Source organism: Hyaena hyaena, unplaced genomic scaffold (assembly GCF_003009895.1).
Source record: "Hyaena hyaena isolate Hyena2069 unplaced genomic scaffold, ASM300989v1 scaffold_854, whole genome shotgun sequence".
Taxonomy (NCBI): Eukaryota; Metazoa; Chordata; class Mammalia; order Carnivora; family Hyaenidae; genus Hyaena; species Hyaena hyaena.
This window is the reverse complement of record NW_024081487.1, coordinates 238480-255164: the sequence shown is the minus strand read 5'-3', so window position 1 is coordinate 255164 and position 16685 is coordinate 238480. Positions and strand designations below refer to the sequence as shown.

The window sequence follows — 16685 nt, the reverse complement described above, 5'->3', positions numbered from 1 at the left end:
CTCTTTCAGGGGCCCCAGCCGCCCGGGAGCTACAATGGCGGCAGGTGCGCCGCTGCTCTGAAGTCCAGCCACCAGGAGCCAGCACAAAGAAGCAGTTTGTGTGCTCAGCCCCCCCGGGACCAGTTGGCGCGAGGGGACCTGGCGTGCAGGTATTTGGCAAGTACGGTCTTTCTATGCACTGAGCGGAGGTTTTTCCCCCCCGAGCGGAGGTTTTTCTGTTTCCAACTCTCTCCTTTTCCCCTCTCACTCCCCGTAGAGGGTAGAGGGGGATCGCCTCCCACCCTGGAGTCTCCGATCCCGGCCCGATTTTATCTTCCCCGGTTCGCACTCACGTTAGAAGGCTCTCTCAGTGGATTCTGCGTCCTTTTTCTCCCAATCTCTCAGGTTTTGTAAGGTTTCCAATGGCTTCAGATCTTTTCTGTGTGATGTATGGGCGCGAGTGCAAGTACAGAGCTCCTTACTTCTCCGCCATCTTGCCCCCTCCCCTCAGGGTAGTTCTATTTTTAATTTTTTGAGGAGACTCCATTCTGTTTTCCAGAGTGGCTAGGCATTTATTTTCAACTAAAAGTTTACATAAATGCTTAAAAGATACAGCTAATTTTATTTATTTATTTACTTACTTACTTACTTATATTTGTGAGAGAGTAAGAGAGAGAGAGAGAACATGAGAGGAGGAGAGGGGCAGATGGAGACAGAAAAAGAATCTTAAGCAGGCTCCATGCTCAGCAAGGAGCTGATGCAGGGCATGATCCAACAGCCCTGGGATTATGACATGAGCCAAAACCAAGGGTGAAGCTCAACTGACTGAGCTACGCAGGCACCCCACAGCTAAATTTTTAAATGTAGGTTTAAAAAGTTGTGAAAATAGTCACTCCAGGGATTTATAGACTTTTAAAAAGATTTAAAACTCAGCTGCTTCTTGTTTGGGTTTATAAGTACATTAAGTACTTAAAAATGAAGGAATAGTCATCAAGTTTAAATTTATGCACAGTCTAAAAGAAACATTTATTCTAATAGTCATTTTGATATGCATTATATATAATAAACTCCTTATTCATCTTTATTAGACTACGGAACTGGGGTACCTGGGTGGCTCAGTTGGTTAAATGTCCCACCTCTCTTGATCTTGGCTCAGGTCATGATCTCAAGGGTTAATGAGATCGAGCTGCATTGGGCTCTGTGCTAATGGCAAGAAGCCTTCTTGGGATGCCCCTCTCTCTCTGCCCCTCCTTTGCATTCTCTCTCCCTCTCTCTCAAAAGAAATAAACTTTAAAAAATAAGACTACAGAACTAAAGCTGCTATGAGCCATTGTCACAAGAAACAAGAGCTCTCTGATTAGAGTGGTTAAGTAGCTGATTAAGTAATTGTTAAATAAAGATCACTTACTGCCCTTTCTTGGGAAGTCTCTGTTGAAATAAGTGGTAATAATTTGAGTAATGTGAGTGACACTAAAGTTTCAGCCGTGTATAAATGTAGCTACTCAAGAGCAATAAGGTTTTTGACTTTAGAAACTCAGAAAACCTAAACTGTCAAAGAAAAGATTTTTTTATGCATGAAAGTAGACTTTTAAACAAGACTTTTACAATGAGAAACCTGGTAATTTCCACAATTTAAAAATCTGTTCTTACTGGTTACATTTTAGTGAAATTCTATATTATTTACATAGCAATTTTCTGTTTAGAATATCAATTTCTAAATCTGGCTGGTAATCAGACTCCTTTAAGGATTTGTTTTTTTAATGAGGAAATTCCCAGCTCCACCCAAGATCTAAATCAAAATATCCAGAGTTTGAGAATATTAATGTTAAGAAAAGCTCTCCAGCTGATTCTGGTGTGGATAGAATTTTGAAAACCACTGACTTAGAAGCTAAAGCATCAAAAAATTTTTAATAGGATGGCTTAATGGATGAGGTTGGTGCCATCTATCAAATGTAATAAGGGGAACACAGCTGAAAAATGGGTGGAGAAATGTAGAGTCAGAACATCTGAGTGTTGAACAGTGAGTTTCTGTAAGATGGCAGGAAGAATTAAAGTTGGGGTATAGCCAAGCCACCAGGATCAAGAAAAAAGGAAAGACTTTAAACCTTAAGTGAGCAAATGACAGGGGCAAGAGTGTGGGCAGGCACTGCTGAGTTCACATGCACTGACAGAAAGGACTGGAAGGAAAACCCAAGTTCCAAAGCCAGCTTGTGCATAGTGGTATCTTTCAGCAGGACTTGTAGTATTCTCCCAGTCACATGGGCCAAAGGTCTAAGGTGCTGACCTCCTGCGATCGAAATGTGCTGGTGTCTGGTCTCAATGAGGTTAGATAGCTGTGAAATCTAGAGTCAAGTTTACTAAGTAAAATAAGTGCCTGATCTGGCATCCAGAAAATAGCACATTCCCAATTGTGGATTGTATGAATTTATAAAAATCATATGAATTAAAGACTATAAGAATCATATAAATCAGAAGAACAAAAATTATATCAATTTATACAATATTCAGTGGTGAAACCAAGAGAAATTGGTGATTAGAGAATAAAAATGAGGGAGGAATAAATGAGTGTGCCTAGTTTCTGGTTTGAGGAAATTGCCTGAATGGTAGTACCATTTGTTTATTTCCTTATTTATTTGTTTTAATTTTTAAAAAACATTTATGTATTTTTGAGAGAGAGAGAGAGTGCAGCATGCTCATGAGAGTAGAGGAAGAGCAGAGAGAGGGAGACAGAGGGAAGCAGGCTTTGTATTTTAAGCCCGGAAAGGTTGGAACTCAGGAACCATGAGATCATGACCTGAGCCAAAGTGAGATGTTTAACCAGGCCACCCAGGTGCCCCAGGAGTATCATTTATAATGGTAGGAGTCATGAAAGACTAGCAAGTTCGAGGAATAGATGGAAAAAATTACTCTGGTGTTATTGAACTTGAGACCTGTGAAGGATCCCAGTAGAGGAGTGCCATAGATAGGTGGACCTCATGGAACAGAACATAGAAGAGAAAATTGTATCCACATCTATATATGGTAGGTAAAATTTCCCAAGGGAAGATAGGAAATAAGAGGTGAGAAAGGGGAACTATTTTAAGGATACGGAAGATGAAATGGAGCCCATAAGGAAACCAAGAAGTAGCAAGAGGAATAAAACCGCAAAGATGGCAACTTTTATTGAACATTGCTCAGTAATGGGATGGTGCCGGCACTATACTTTGTGGTTTTTCATACACTACCTCAGTGCTCTCCACAACCTATGCAGACAGATGCTTTTATTAACATTTTACATGTGAAGAAACCAAGCTTAAGTTACATCAGACGGTTGTACAAAGAGATGGAAAACAGGAGAAAGACATCATAAGAGAACAGAATATCAAATAGCCACGGACCAGAGAACGAACACACCAGTAAGTGAGAAAGGTCAATAAAGTCAAGAGGGAAAAGGATAGATGAGGAACACAGTAGATATTAATTCATTGGAATAAGGTCTCTGCAAATAACTTACTAAAGCTTTTTTCTTTCTCTGAATTTACCAACAGCGACAGTGATAGAACTCTATAGTATTGAAGCATTGATGAACAGAGTAGGCTTGAAAAGAAAAAAGGACTTTAGCTCAAAATCTGTTCAAAGAAACTGACAATCATCAAATCATATAAATGTTAGAATAAACTAGATGAGATGTGTAAAGTCCTTATAAAGAAAAGTATATATTTGTATTGGAAGTTGAAGATACTTAAATAGATGGTTTTGAAGAAACTTTTTCCGGGCTAAGGACTCAGTGTTATAAAAATGATCAAAAACAGACACTATCAAGTCATATTTAGCACTAGCCCACTTGCTAGTCAGTAACTTACTGAGCCTCTCTTCGCCTCATTTTTCTCATCTGTAAAATATGGATAATAATAACACCTACTCCATAGTGGTGTGTTACTTATCTATCACCAAACAATGTTGCTTAACAAACTACACCACACTCAATGGCTTAAAGCAACAGTAAAGTATTCTTACAGATTTGAGCATTTGCTGGGTCAGCTCTGCTCCAGCTGTTTCCCATCTCCTCCTGGGATCAGTGGGATGGACATATGTTCTTCCCAAGGCATAGCTGAAGCTCAAGAAAGCAAGCCCAACCAAGCAAGCACATGTCAACACTCCATTTACCTGCTTACAACTCACTGGCCAATGCAAACTATATGACTATGCCCAGAGTCAAAGGGTGGGAAATGCATCCTTCCCAGGATGAGGCTATCAAAAAGTTGTTGATGCAGGATGAGGTGATGAAATGGGGCCCATAATTAAATTATTTGTTAATTATTTGTTTTTTTTTAGAATTATTTGTTGTTTTTAGAATTAAATGGGTTAATACTTAAAAGCACATTTGCTTTATAATTTATAATAGAACAGCATTTGGTCCATTGTAAGCAGTATTTTTTTAAATTTTTTAATGTTTGTTTATTTTTGAGAGAGAGAGAGAGAGAGAGAGAGAGAGACAGACAGAGAGAGAGAGAGAGAGAAAGCATGACCAAGGAAGGGGCAGAGAGGGAGACAGAATCCAAAGCAGGCTCCAGGCTCTGAGCTGTCAGCACTGCTCAAACTCACAAAGTGTGAGATCATGACCTGAGCCTAGGTCAGAAACTTAACCTACTGAGCCACCCATGTGCCTCCATTGAAAGCAGTATTAATGCTTGTTTTAATTTGTTATTCCTATTATAATTGGTCCTTAATTGATTTGTATTCTAATGTCATTCCAATCAAAACCTCAGTCTGATGATAATTCAGAACTCAACGTACAATAATATTTAACAGAAGAGTAACATAGATGAAACAAGATGTGCCCCCAAATCGACATGAGGTAACCACTTTTAACCTAACCCCTATCACTAGGAAAAGTCTAATGCCGTAGCAATCATTGTAAACAATACACAATCTCTGTGTTGTTACTATATACACTATCTTATAACAATATACCTCTGAGCCTTATTCCACTCATTTTGGTTTGAAAGTTCCTAGTTTGTGAACTATTCTTATATGCATGGCAAACTCTTACCAAATGCATGGCAAACTCTTACCAAATGACCAAAAGGTCCCACCAACCATAGATAGAACTTATTACTATATAACAATAACTTAATGCTGATTAGTGAAAGAAAGGAGAAGCCAAAAACTGATCCAATCCTAGAGAAAAACAATATGTGAAAATAAACTTTCCAAAATAAAAGAAAATAAGCATTTAGAATGATGGACATAGTAATTGGATAACTATATAACCACACTAAGAAAGATTAATCCATATCTTATAGCACATAACATGAGAAAAGCATATCTGGTTGAAATTGGAGAGCTAAATAAAAAAAATTAAAGAAAGCCTGACAGGGAGCATCTGGATGGCTCAGTCGGTTAAACGTTCAACTTCACCTCAGGTCACGATTTCACAGATTGTGAGTTCAAGCCTCACGTTGGACTCTGTGCTGACATCTCAGAGCCTGGAGCCTGCTTCAGATTCTGTGTGTCTCCCTCTCTCTCTCTGCCCCTCCTTTGCTCATGCTCTGTCTCTCTCTCAAAAATAAATAAACATTAAAAAATATTTTTAAAATAACCTGACAGAAAATTTAAAGGACTGTATTAAATATATGTGAGGAAATGATTCTATTTTTGGTTTTTAAATGATAAAGAGATTTCAATGATAGATGATTATAAAATACTTATAACAGATTATTAAATCAGAAGTTTTAACTGAGGCACCAAGATTCAAAACTCTGATTTTTCCAGAGAGGTATGCCAGAACAAGATGCCAATTTTCAAAGGAGATTATTAAAAACCAGTTTGACAACTCTTAACATTCTTATACTTGCAAGGATAATAAAAGGGTCAGGGTATCTGGAGATTGAAGGGTATGTGTGAAGAGCCATTTTAATAAAGTTATTGGGGTGCCCTGAGCACTCTAACCCTGCCTACATGAGCCTGCGGAGGGAGGCACTGACCTCCTGAGATTCAAGTGCATGAATGAAAGCATGTCTTGAGTCGTCTTTGGTCCTGTTGGGGAAGGTCTCCTGCAGGCTTAATCAGATAAAATAGTTATCTTATTTATAATGAAAGGAATATAAAGTAAAGCACAGTATCATAATTTTTTATACCTATTAAACTGGTATAAAGAATGGTATGTAATATGTATTATTAGTAAAATTGGAATGATATTCGTACTCTGTTGAGAGCATTGTTCTGATGTACCTTCTTCAAAAACCAACATAGTGATATATATCACAGTATCACATACAAACTATATAAATATCTCCACACATTAGCTCAATAATACAATTTTTTGACATTTATTCTGAGAAAATAATTCAATAGACTAAAAAAGGTATATTAATAAAAATGGTCATAGGAGCACTATCTATAATAAAAATATTGAAATAGTTTTAGTGGTAAAAGTGGGTCAAATAAATTATGAGTCATCAACTTGATGCAATGCTATGACCACTAGAAATTGTAATTATGAATATAATAGGACATAAGATATGCATATAATGTAATGCATAGTGAAAATAAGAATGTAAAATACTTTGTACACCAGAACTATAATATACAAAATGTGTAGGTTAACATATAAGATATGTTTGCATTTCTTTTTTTGAAACATTCTTTAATTTTATTTATTTTTGAGAGACAGACTGACTGTGAGCTGGGGAGGGGGAGATAGAGAGGGAGACACAGAATTCAAAGCAAGCTCCAGGCTCTTCTTAGATGTCTGCACAGAGCCTGATGTGGGGCTGGAACTCATGAACCATGAGATCATGACCTGAGCCGAAGTCGGATGTTTAACCTATTGAGCCACCCAGGCACCCGTTTGCATTTCTTATATATTGTTTCAAACTAGTAAGTTTGAATAACTGAGCAGAGACATATTAAAGAGAATAGAAGGTGACAAGAAATTAAGGAGAAAAGAATAAAATTACTTGGAGGGAGTAAAGACTATTACATGGGACACAGAGAGAGGGGAAGCCTCAGAGATCTGAATCAGATAGGGCTTCATAGTCTAGTTCTTCCTTTTCTCTCTGAGATTTAAGGCAACTCACTTAGCTTGTCTGAGCCTCAGTGACCTCAAGTAAAAATAAAGAGTTAGATGAAAACTAAACTTAAAATTATATCCTTTGTTTCCCGTTTAGTTCCTTTTCTCTCCCCTTAATAAAAGAAAGTGCAGGATTTCTAGGGCATAAGCCAGTTGGATGCCAGCCAAATTGATGAAGTCAGAGATTTCAAACAGAAGCCAACTAGAGGAATTTATTTCTTTTAAAAAAATGCTACACTATCTTCTCATCATGAGATCACATATATGTATTCACGACAGGTTTACATATCTTGTTTTGTTAAGGGAAAAAAAAAACCCTTGAATTTTGTAAATACATCACCTCTTTCCTTGCATGAAATATAAAATATTTGAAGACTGGCTTCAGATTCAAGTTCTACTATCCATCGTGGTGTAATCTCTTTGTGTTTCAGTTGCTCTCAGCTGTCAAGAAAGGAAGTAATATCTTTCCTATCTATTTTGACAGCGTGGATTTAAGAACCAAATTTGAGACAATATACATAAAAGAGTTTTGAAATCATCAAATACCATATATTTGTAGGTTCCTCATCTCTCCCTAATTTTCTTCATTTCTATGAGGTCAGAAAACCCTTAGAGCAAAGGCATGACTCAGCATCCTTTGAAAAAAGTAGGTGGAATTCTAAACTTAAGTCAATGGTTGTGGAACGGTCTTGTTAACTTTCTACAGAAAAATAAGAGTTATGGATATTAAGAAGTCCATAACCAGCCTATAGTGAAAGATCATTTCAGAATCATAGCTTTCTAATATAAGGTAAACATCCTGGCTAGGCCAGCCTCTAACATTGCAGAGCTGCTGTCAAGATTAAAAATAGAGATCTATATGCCGTATATTTAAATATTTAACAGCTATACGTCAAACTAAGAATCAGTCAAGCCTCACTTTGAAATCTCTGACTTCATCAATTTATCTGGTATCTGCCTTGTTTCTCTCCTAGAAACCCTGCATTTTCTTTTACTATAAAGAGAACAACGGAATAAATGTGGGAACAAAGATATAACTTGACCTAGAAGCCTGATTCAAGATTAGAATTCCTGGAGTTGTCAGAGTTCCATGTCACTGGCTGGTGGCTTGGGTGGTCCCCAGCCCATGCTCATCCCTTTTTCTTTCTGCCTCTGCTCCTGCTTCTGTGCCACAAGACTCTTGTAAAAATGAGTAGATACTCCAGACCACACGACCAAACTGCCATTAAAACAGATCTGCCTTGTTCTCCCCTTGGTACAGAAAGTATACTATAGCTGTGTGATTCACCCTCGGGAGGACAGACACATAGAGTAATCTTTACACAAAATTTCTGAGTCCCAGGTATTCCAAATAAGATCTAAAAAGAAGTATATGGACTCTAGGTGGGCTCCCTGCCTTTTGGGAAGGAGCAGGTCTGGATGAGGGCCAGACAGTTGTCCTTCACAGGGTGGGAACCCAGGGCAGGTGCCCCTCTTACCCAGGCCTACCATACTATTTCTGGCTTTTTGATTTATCAAACTCTTTGATTGCCCCATGTCCCATTTATCTCCAGTATAGTCACCCTTGGTCTCAATTTCACTTTGGGCCTTCTAATCCTTTAACATGGGAAATCTTTCCTCATGCCCTTCTTCTATTTTCATTCCTACCAAATATATCTTTACTTGTTATCATTCTCTCAGTAGATAATCATTTCCTTTGTTACGTTGTGCAGACAGGCCTCTCTACTATTTATTCCCTTACTCAGCTCACATCCTCTCCATCAATTTCAAAGTATGTTTGTGTGTTTACCTCTTCTTTCCTCTCTCCGACTTTGCCATTCATTCAACTATCCCCTATCAGGGATCCATTATTTGGTCAGTCATTGGAGATATGCACAACAGCTGTGGCCTATGTCTTCAGGGAGATTGCAGTTTACTGGGAGAATTGATAATGGTGATTGGTTACAATTATGATGAATACTATGAAGATGATGTGTATCTATGTGTCTAAAACTCGGGTGTGGGAGCAATCAGACCCCAACCATCCAGTCTATGGCATTTTGTTTTAGCAGCACAAATGTACTATGACACCAAGTAATGAAAAGAAATTGGTGCCCATATTTCCTCCATATGTGATTTAAAACATCAAGATCTTATATCATTATAAGTGTAAAGAAATCTAACCCAGTACTGATTTTTCCGTTATAATCACTTTAATGCTTCTTTGAATTTTCAAATATCAAACATTTTATTTTTCCCAATATTTGTGATGTCTTGCCTTTTTAATGATTTTTTTAGCTTCCTGTGAAAACTAGTCATAAATGTCCCTATCTTTTCATGCTGTCTCTTTGCAAAACTCCTCTAATCAAAGGGAGGAATCTATTTTTTTGCTCTCCTCCAATCTGGGCTTGACTGTGTCACTTCCTTTGACACACAAGCAAACGTGATATTAGCAGAGGCTTAAAAAGAGCTTTTATCTGGGGACTTGCCTTTTCTCTTTCTGTTTTTCAGAATTTGTGGGTAGAAACCAGGAATAACCTACTGAAGGATAAGGAATTACATGAAGCAGAGATAGGTTGTCCCTTCTTCCAGAGATGAGGCCTGCTAGACCCAACTAGCTATGAATAAGGCCATTCTAGACCATGAGCCTCAGCTGAGTTACCATCTGATTCTAGAGATCCATCAAGCTGGCCCAGACCAGAAGAATTTCCCAGCTTATTCACAGAATCATGAGCAAATGAAGTGGCTGTTGTTTCAGGTTACTCAGTTTGGGTATGGTTTGTTGTACAACAGTCTCCCTGCCATGGTTAATTTGATTCTATTTATATTCAGGCCATGATACAAAGCCAGACAACAAAGGGTCAGAATTGATGGAGGCTTTTCCTTTTTTTTTTCTTTTTTTAAATTTTTTTTTTTTTTTAAATTTCTCAGAGAGAGACAGCAAGAGCAGGGGAGGGTCAGAGAGGGAGGGAGAAACAGAATCCAAAACAGGTGATGGAGGCTTTTCCTAAAGGAGAAGCATCCTGAGATGAGAATCGAAACAATAACATGAACTGATTGTGGAGGCCAAAGTGAGGAGAAAACAGGAAGCTGAACATCTTTTTAGGAAGGAGATCCAAAACTGGAGGGAAAAAGTCTCCTGGCAATAAAAGTAATGAATATAATGTACTTGGTAGAAAGTTTATTCTTACCTTAACCTTTGTCAGATAATGAGAAGAGCTTTTTGAAAGAGATCTCTTCAAAATCTGCATATAGTGAGTAAACAGTGAGTCCCCCAGATTTGGGGACTAAATAAAACACCAATGGATATTTTTTATTAGGGTATTTAGAGATTAATAATAGCATACTGTACAGTGCTATCTACTTTAAAAATTATTTTCTATTAGATTTCTTTGAATCAAAACATAATGCCATTATACAAATTAGCATATACAAATTACCATATAGCCTTTTTTGCCCTAGAGAACATTAATTGGACATGGAAAATGAGATAATGCTGTGAAAGCATCGTGCACAGTATCTGGCAGGAAGTGAGAAGCTCACTGTAACTGTAACACTTCTTCAATGACTTAGTAGTGCCAGACAGCCTTCTTTGTGCTGTGCAGATATCAACATATTTGTCCTTGCATCAACCCTAGGAGTCGGTAGTATCTTTACCTTCATTCTATAATTAAGTAAACTGAGACAAAGGGAAATTCATTAATTAGTTACACAGATAGTACATTCGAATAGGGATCTAAACCTAGTCAGTCTGTATCTGATGTCGCCTCCATAAAAGTAACAACATTTTTTTAGCACTTTCGTACTTCAGGAATTTTGCTAAGGTTTCTCCACTAAGAGTCAAATTCTTTAATTGTCATAATTTCACCCTGAAGTACTATGGCTATCTGTATCTTACAGTAGGTGCTCAAAAATGTGCTAGTTATGAGTCCCTCTTTTCTCTTATTTTCTCCCCCCTTGAATTTTTGACCTCTCTTCCTAGATGCAGTGACTGGAAAAAGGGCCTCTCTCCCAGTGCACTCAGCCTCATTCTCTGCATGCTCACCTGCTGGTAGAATCCTTTCCTCTGCTTCATTCAGTCTGCTGTGGAACCATTCTAGTGTCATTTTCAGTTCAGTTATTGTATTCTTCAGCTCTATGACTTGTATTTAGTACTTTATGGTTTCTCTTTGTTGACGTTCTTACTGTGTCCATTCATTCTTCTCCCAATTTTGGTGAGCATCTTTATGATCATCACTTTGAACTCTTTATCAAGTGAATTCCTTATCTCTGTTTCATTTTTATACTGACGTTTTGTTTTGTTCTTTCATGTGGAACATATTCCCCTGTTTCCTCATGTTGCTTGACTCTATGTTTCTGTGTATTAAGCATAGCATCCACCTCTTCCAGTCTTGAAAGAATGGCCTCATGTAGGAGAGGTGAACCTTATCATTCAGCCTTGCCCTAGCTCTTGGTAGTCTCTTGAAGCCTTGTAATTGTCTAAGCAGCCTATTTTGTTTTTCATGGCTCCCAGTTGTGAGGACCTGATAAGACCTATCAGCGTCCCAAAGGGAGAGATCTCAGCATCTAATTCAGGCTTATTAAAAGCCAGACCCTCCGGCAGCAACTTTTAACATATGCAAATATACAAAGTCCTGTGGGACCCATGAGGAGAAGCCCCTGTTGGCCACCAGAACCAAGTGATGGAAAGGTGTCCCCTAGCAAGAGCTGCAAAAGTCGGCATTAGACAAGGGCATAAGTTTCTTCCTGGAAGATACCAGTGAGAAGGAGAAAGGCAGGGAGAAAGTACAAAGACTGAATCCACTGGCCTCCTTCCCTGAGTACCTCTTTAGGCTCCTTTAAGCATGCTCAACCAGAGGCTGCCCCTCAGGCCAAACTCCCAGACAACTAAATAGGCCCTTTATCAGAAAAACTGGGGATGTGTTTCTAGTTTGCTATCTGTGCAGTGCCCTAAGTGTGGTGGTCTGCCAAGAACTGTCTCTCTGATTGTTACAGTTCTGTGGGACCCAGGGCCACCAGAGCCAGGAGATCAAAGGGGGATCCTCAGGCTGTACCTGCAAAAACTGGGACACCACATGTAAAAACCAGCACATCAGCTGTGTATATAAAGGCCCCACACCACCCCAGAGATACTGGCATGGTAGGGCATTGCAGATGGGGGAGCATGAAGATAGCACCCACTGAGGATTAAAAAAAAAAGTTTCCTGATGTTAGCTTTAACAAGGTAGAGAAAGTGCTTGAAAATTAGACCTGTCTGCTCCTTAGTCCCCAGAGAGTTTCCTAACAGGTCCCTGCCCATCTGGTGGACACTGAGTGTTTTTCAAACTACCACTTCTGTTCTGGGTCCTAGGGTGAGTCTGTGTATGAGCCCTTTAAGGGCAGCTTCTCAGTTTGCTACAGTCTTGTGTGGGACATCCCTATTGGTTTTCAAAGCCAGATATTTTGGGGTCTCATCTCTCAGGTGCAGATCATAAAAGTTAGGGTGCCTGATATGGGGTACCAGCCTTTCCCTCCTGAGAGAAAAGCTCTGGATTTATAAGTTCCCTCCAGATTGTGGGTTGCTGTGCTTGTGCTGGGGTTTATGACAAGATCACATCTCAGCCTCCCCACCTTTTCTTATTTGTGGCTGAGAAGGAAATGTTTAGCAAGTTTTCAGGTCTTTCTGAAGGAATTATTCCTTGTGTAGTTATAGAATTGGTATGTCTGCAGACGGAGGTGAGTTCAGGATCTTCCTAGTTGCCATCTTGGATTCCCTCCAGCCCAGAGGCCTGTGTGATGTCTGACACAGACCTGATGTTTCCTGATATACCCTATCCTTTTTGATGATAGGCTCAGGCAAGCCTTGCTGGGATGCATTATTGTAACATGGGAGGATCACACCCAAACTCATTAATTCTGGAAACAGCTGGTAACCATTACTATGTATTTACTTCACAGATAAGTAAAGAGACACTTCAAGTTGTTCCTTGATGTTTGAAGGTCACATAGCAAATCAGTGACTAAAGAGTCAATGAAAGTACCTGGTTCTTGCCTTTGCTTTCAGCCTTTCCTTTTTCATTACATTAGTTTTATTATTTTCTTTAAAATTTTTTTAAACGTTTCTTTTGGAAAGACAGAGACAGAACATGAGCAGGGGAGGGGCAGAGAGAGGGAAACACAGAATCCAAATCAGGCTCCAGGCCCCGAGCTGTCAGCACAGAGCCCAACACCGGCCTCAAACCTACTTACTGTGAGATCATGATCTGAGCCAAAGTCAGACACCTAACCAACTGAGCCACCCAGATACCTCTCTTGATTATTATTATTAAAAAAAAAAATTTTAATGTTTATTTCTGAGAGAGAGAGAGAGAGAGAGAGAATCTGAAGTAGGCTCCAGGCTCTGATCTGTCACCACAGAGCCCTGATGTGGGGCTTGAACCCAGGAACTGTGAGATCATGACCCGAGTCCTCTGCAGGTTAAGCTGAAGTCCAACGCTCAACTGGCTGAGCCACCCAGGTGCCCCTGTTACTTTTAAAAGTAGGTTTTAGAGCACCTGGGTGGCTCAGTTGATTAAGTGTCTGGCTTTAGCTCAGGTCATGATCTTGAGGTTCATGGGTTTGAGCCCTACATCTGGCTCTGTGCCGACAGCTCAGAGCTTGGAACCTGCTTCAGATTCTGTGTCTCCCTCTCTCTTTACCCTTTCCTGCTCACACTCTGTCTTTCTGTCTCTCTCAAAAATAAACATTAAAAAAATTTTTTAAAGGTAGGTTTCTTCCTTCTTATTTATAATTAAGGGTAAGAAGATTTTAATTAAAGAAATTTAAAACATAGCACCCTATAAACCCCATAAGTATATTATTGGTAAGGTCAGTTTTTATAGTGAGTTGTTTGGAAGGAATTTAATTTTTGGGAAAAAAGTAGATTTGGCAAAGAATATACTCTTACAGTATGACAGATATCTTAAGGAGAACCTCTCCTCTTCCCTGCTTAGCCTCCCCAACCCCACCTCTTAGGAAGCATTTGATTTTAAGTCTGTGGGTCAACTGAAGAAATAATACCATATTTTGTGAATATTAAAGCGAATGCAGATGTCCTGCAATATTTCTTGTCCAAAATGGGGAGCACTAATTTTGCTGATAAGTTTTTTTGAAATGCCTTTTAAAACATTTCCTATTAAAAAGTGTTGTCAGCTTTTCATATTAAAATAATTCTATGAGAAAGGCCCTTCAGTGCTTAAGTGTTATTGTAATTGATATAATTTCCTTTTAATACAAAGATCTAGCTCATAAAATTAAGGTTTCATAAGATATGTTTTCCTTTGTGGCTATCTTATGTTTCCTTACCACAATAAGTAAAATAAAACCAGATTTTCTGCAGATGTTTCTACTAGCATATTAAGGATTCTGACCCACAAAATGTTTTATAAACATATAAACTATATGCTTCTTAAAAACTTTTGGAAACAAATTAATTGTATTTATTCTATTTCTTTCAGTTTAATACCACATTGAACCAAGTTTTGTAATATTTATAAATTTGGTGTGATTTTAAGGAATCTGCACTTTATATGATATGTTAATAGTTTTTATAAAAATTTACATGAAAATGTACATTTAATCATACAGCATCTCTTTGTGGAACTATCCAACTAACTTACATGTATTTGAATTCAACATAAATGAACCAATAATTATATGTGTACTGCTAGTGTGATCGGTACTTTTCAAATTCATAAACTGATACATAGAAAATAATTTTGATTTTGGTTAAGCATATTTTCCCTCTGTGGTAAACTTATATGACATTTGTAATGAGAGTATTTCTAGTTCCTATCTTGTGAAATAGAAAAGATTAAAATGCAAAGGATGGAAGTAAATATGATATTAGAGATTTTCTGAAGTCTAGACTGTATAGGAAATGGTAAACATATAGTGGCATTTCAAATACTTTGAGGTTAAGTAGGAAAAGATTATAAAGGAATAATGGAAGATTAATGGAATTTTCAGAGACAATACATATAAAAAACATTATATAAAGGTGGAAAGATAAAGGTGAGAGAATTGTCTCATTAAACATTTTGAAATGTATTTTATTTAAGTCACTTTCAATAGAAAGTTAATATTTTCTTATACTATTCTATTATGACAGTATATTTGGCATTATGGTTTCTTTTGAGAATCCATGTTGACCCAGTACTTTGATTAAGAAATAACAACTAGTTGAATCTGGTCCCACTGGTAGCCATATTCTGAAGCTTCATAGAGCAAATGAGTAGAGCATGTTTTAACAAAGGGTACTCGCCTGCCACCTACTCAGACCCAACTCCAGTTAAAACATGCATGAAAAGAATACACAGTAGAACATCAAAAGTACCATGAACATAGAGTAGCTTTGCCTGAATGTTGCTCAGCTTACATGTTTCTCACATAGAATATAAAGTTTCTTTTTCAAAGTTATAGACAAGTGCACATAAAATGAGGTTTCTTCTGAGTGTATTTTTATTAACTAATATCAAAAGTCAGTTCCCTTGCAGAACAACATCAGAATATTTTACTAATGAGTAATTACTTGGCTTTCTTCCAATTGATTTTCTACATTCAGCAATTATGTTTAAGGAAAGAAACCACAGATCTGATCATGCACCAGTCCTACATTCCATCTACTCCATATTCTTTTTGTCCAGAATGTTTATTTCAGCTTATAAAGACACTGTGAGTATCTGGTTAATGCCAACCCCATACTGCAATCGGGACTGGGTCAGGTTTTGTTTACTGTTCTAGGCCCAGGGCTCAGCACAGTGTCTGTTCCATACCAAGGACTTAATAACTACCAGCTGAAGAGCAGAGGGGGCCATGGAAATAGATGTTGCAAGGAACGAAGTTCCTTCCGGTATTATGTCTAATTATCTTCAATGAATATGAAAGATCTGGGATATTTGATATTTCTTCTTAGCTTCTAAAATTGCCCCAATTAAAAGCCCCATGCCCACATTTGGAAATCAGAGATTGGTTGGGGAGCTCCTGATGCTGCTAAATTCCATCAATATTTGGTTAAAAAAAAATTGCTGTAGTCTTTCACAGGTACACTAAGATAACTCCTAATTATTAATTTACTCTTACATTTCCACTTGATAAATATTTCAGAAGCATATTATGGAAAACACTAGAATAGAGGGAAATGAAGTTTTAACTATTTAGCTAGGTATTCCTTCTCAAGTGGCAATACTGCAGCAGAATGCAGTTGTGCTTTGACTCATAGGCCAGTTTCCTTACTCACAGGCTTGCTCACCTGAGAGGATCGTCTCCTTTACAGAAAGGGCGGGTTGAAGAATTAATGTGCCACATAGCTGGCCCAGCAGAGAGTCCTTCCTCCTGAGGAGGATTGAGCCAAAATTGAAAAGTAACCCTGCCATCTCTACCCATTCATTTTCATGTGGAAACTTAAAACCTGCTGAAATCAGCTTACATAGAAGACAGTGTATATGTCTGTTTCCTATTGCCTAGCCAAGCAAGTTGTTAAGAGCTGTGCCCTAGAGGCAAAATTTACAATACCATTGCCAAGCTTAACTAGGGGGATGGAAACTGGAAGGCTGTTTCAGTGGCTGGTGGGAGAGTTCCTCCTTCCTGCCAAAGGTGAATGCCAGCATCATAAACAGACTTATACAGCATGCTTGGGAGAGCGAAAGGGTTTAAG

The 16685-nt window shown here is 38.2% G+C and overlaps 1 pseudogene; it reads right to left on the bottom strand.

The window, feature by feature from the left end:
• The window catches only part of LOC120222254, a 25473-nt pseudogene extending 9069 nt beyond the window's left edge, over positions 1-16404 (bottom strand).
• Positions 16405-16685: the final 281 nt, after the last annotated feature.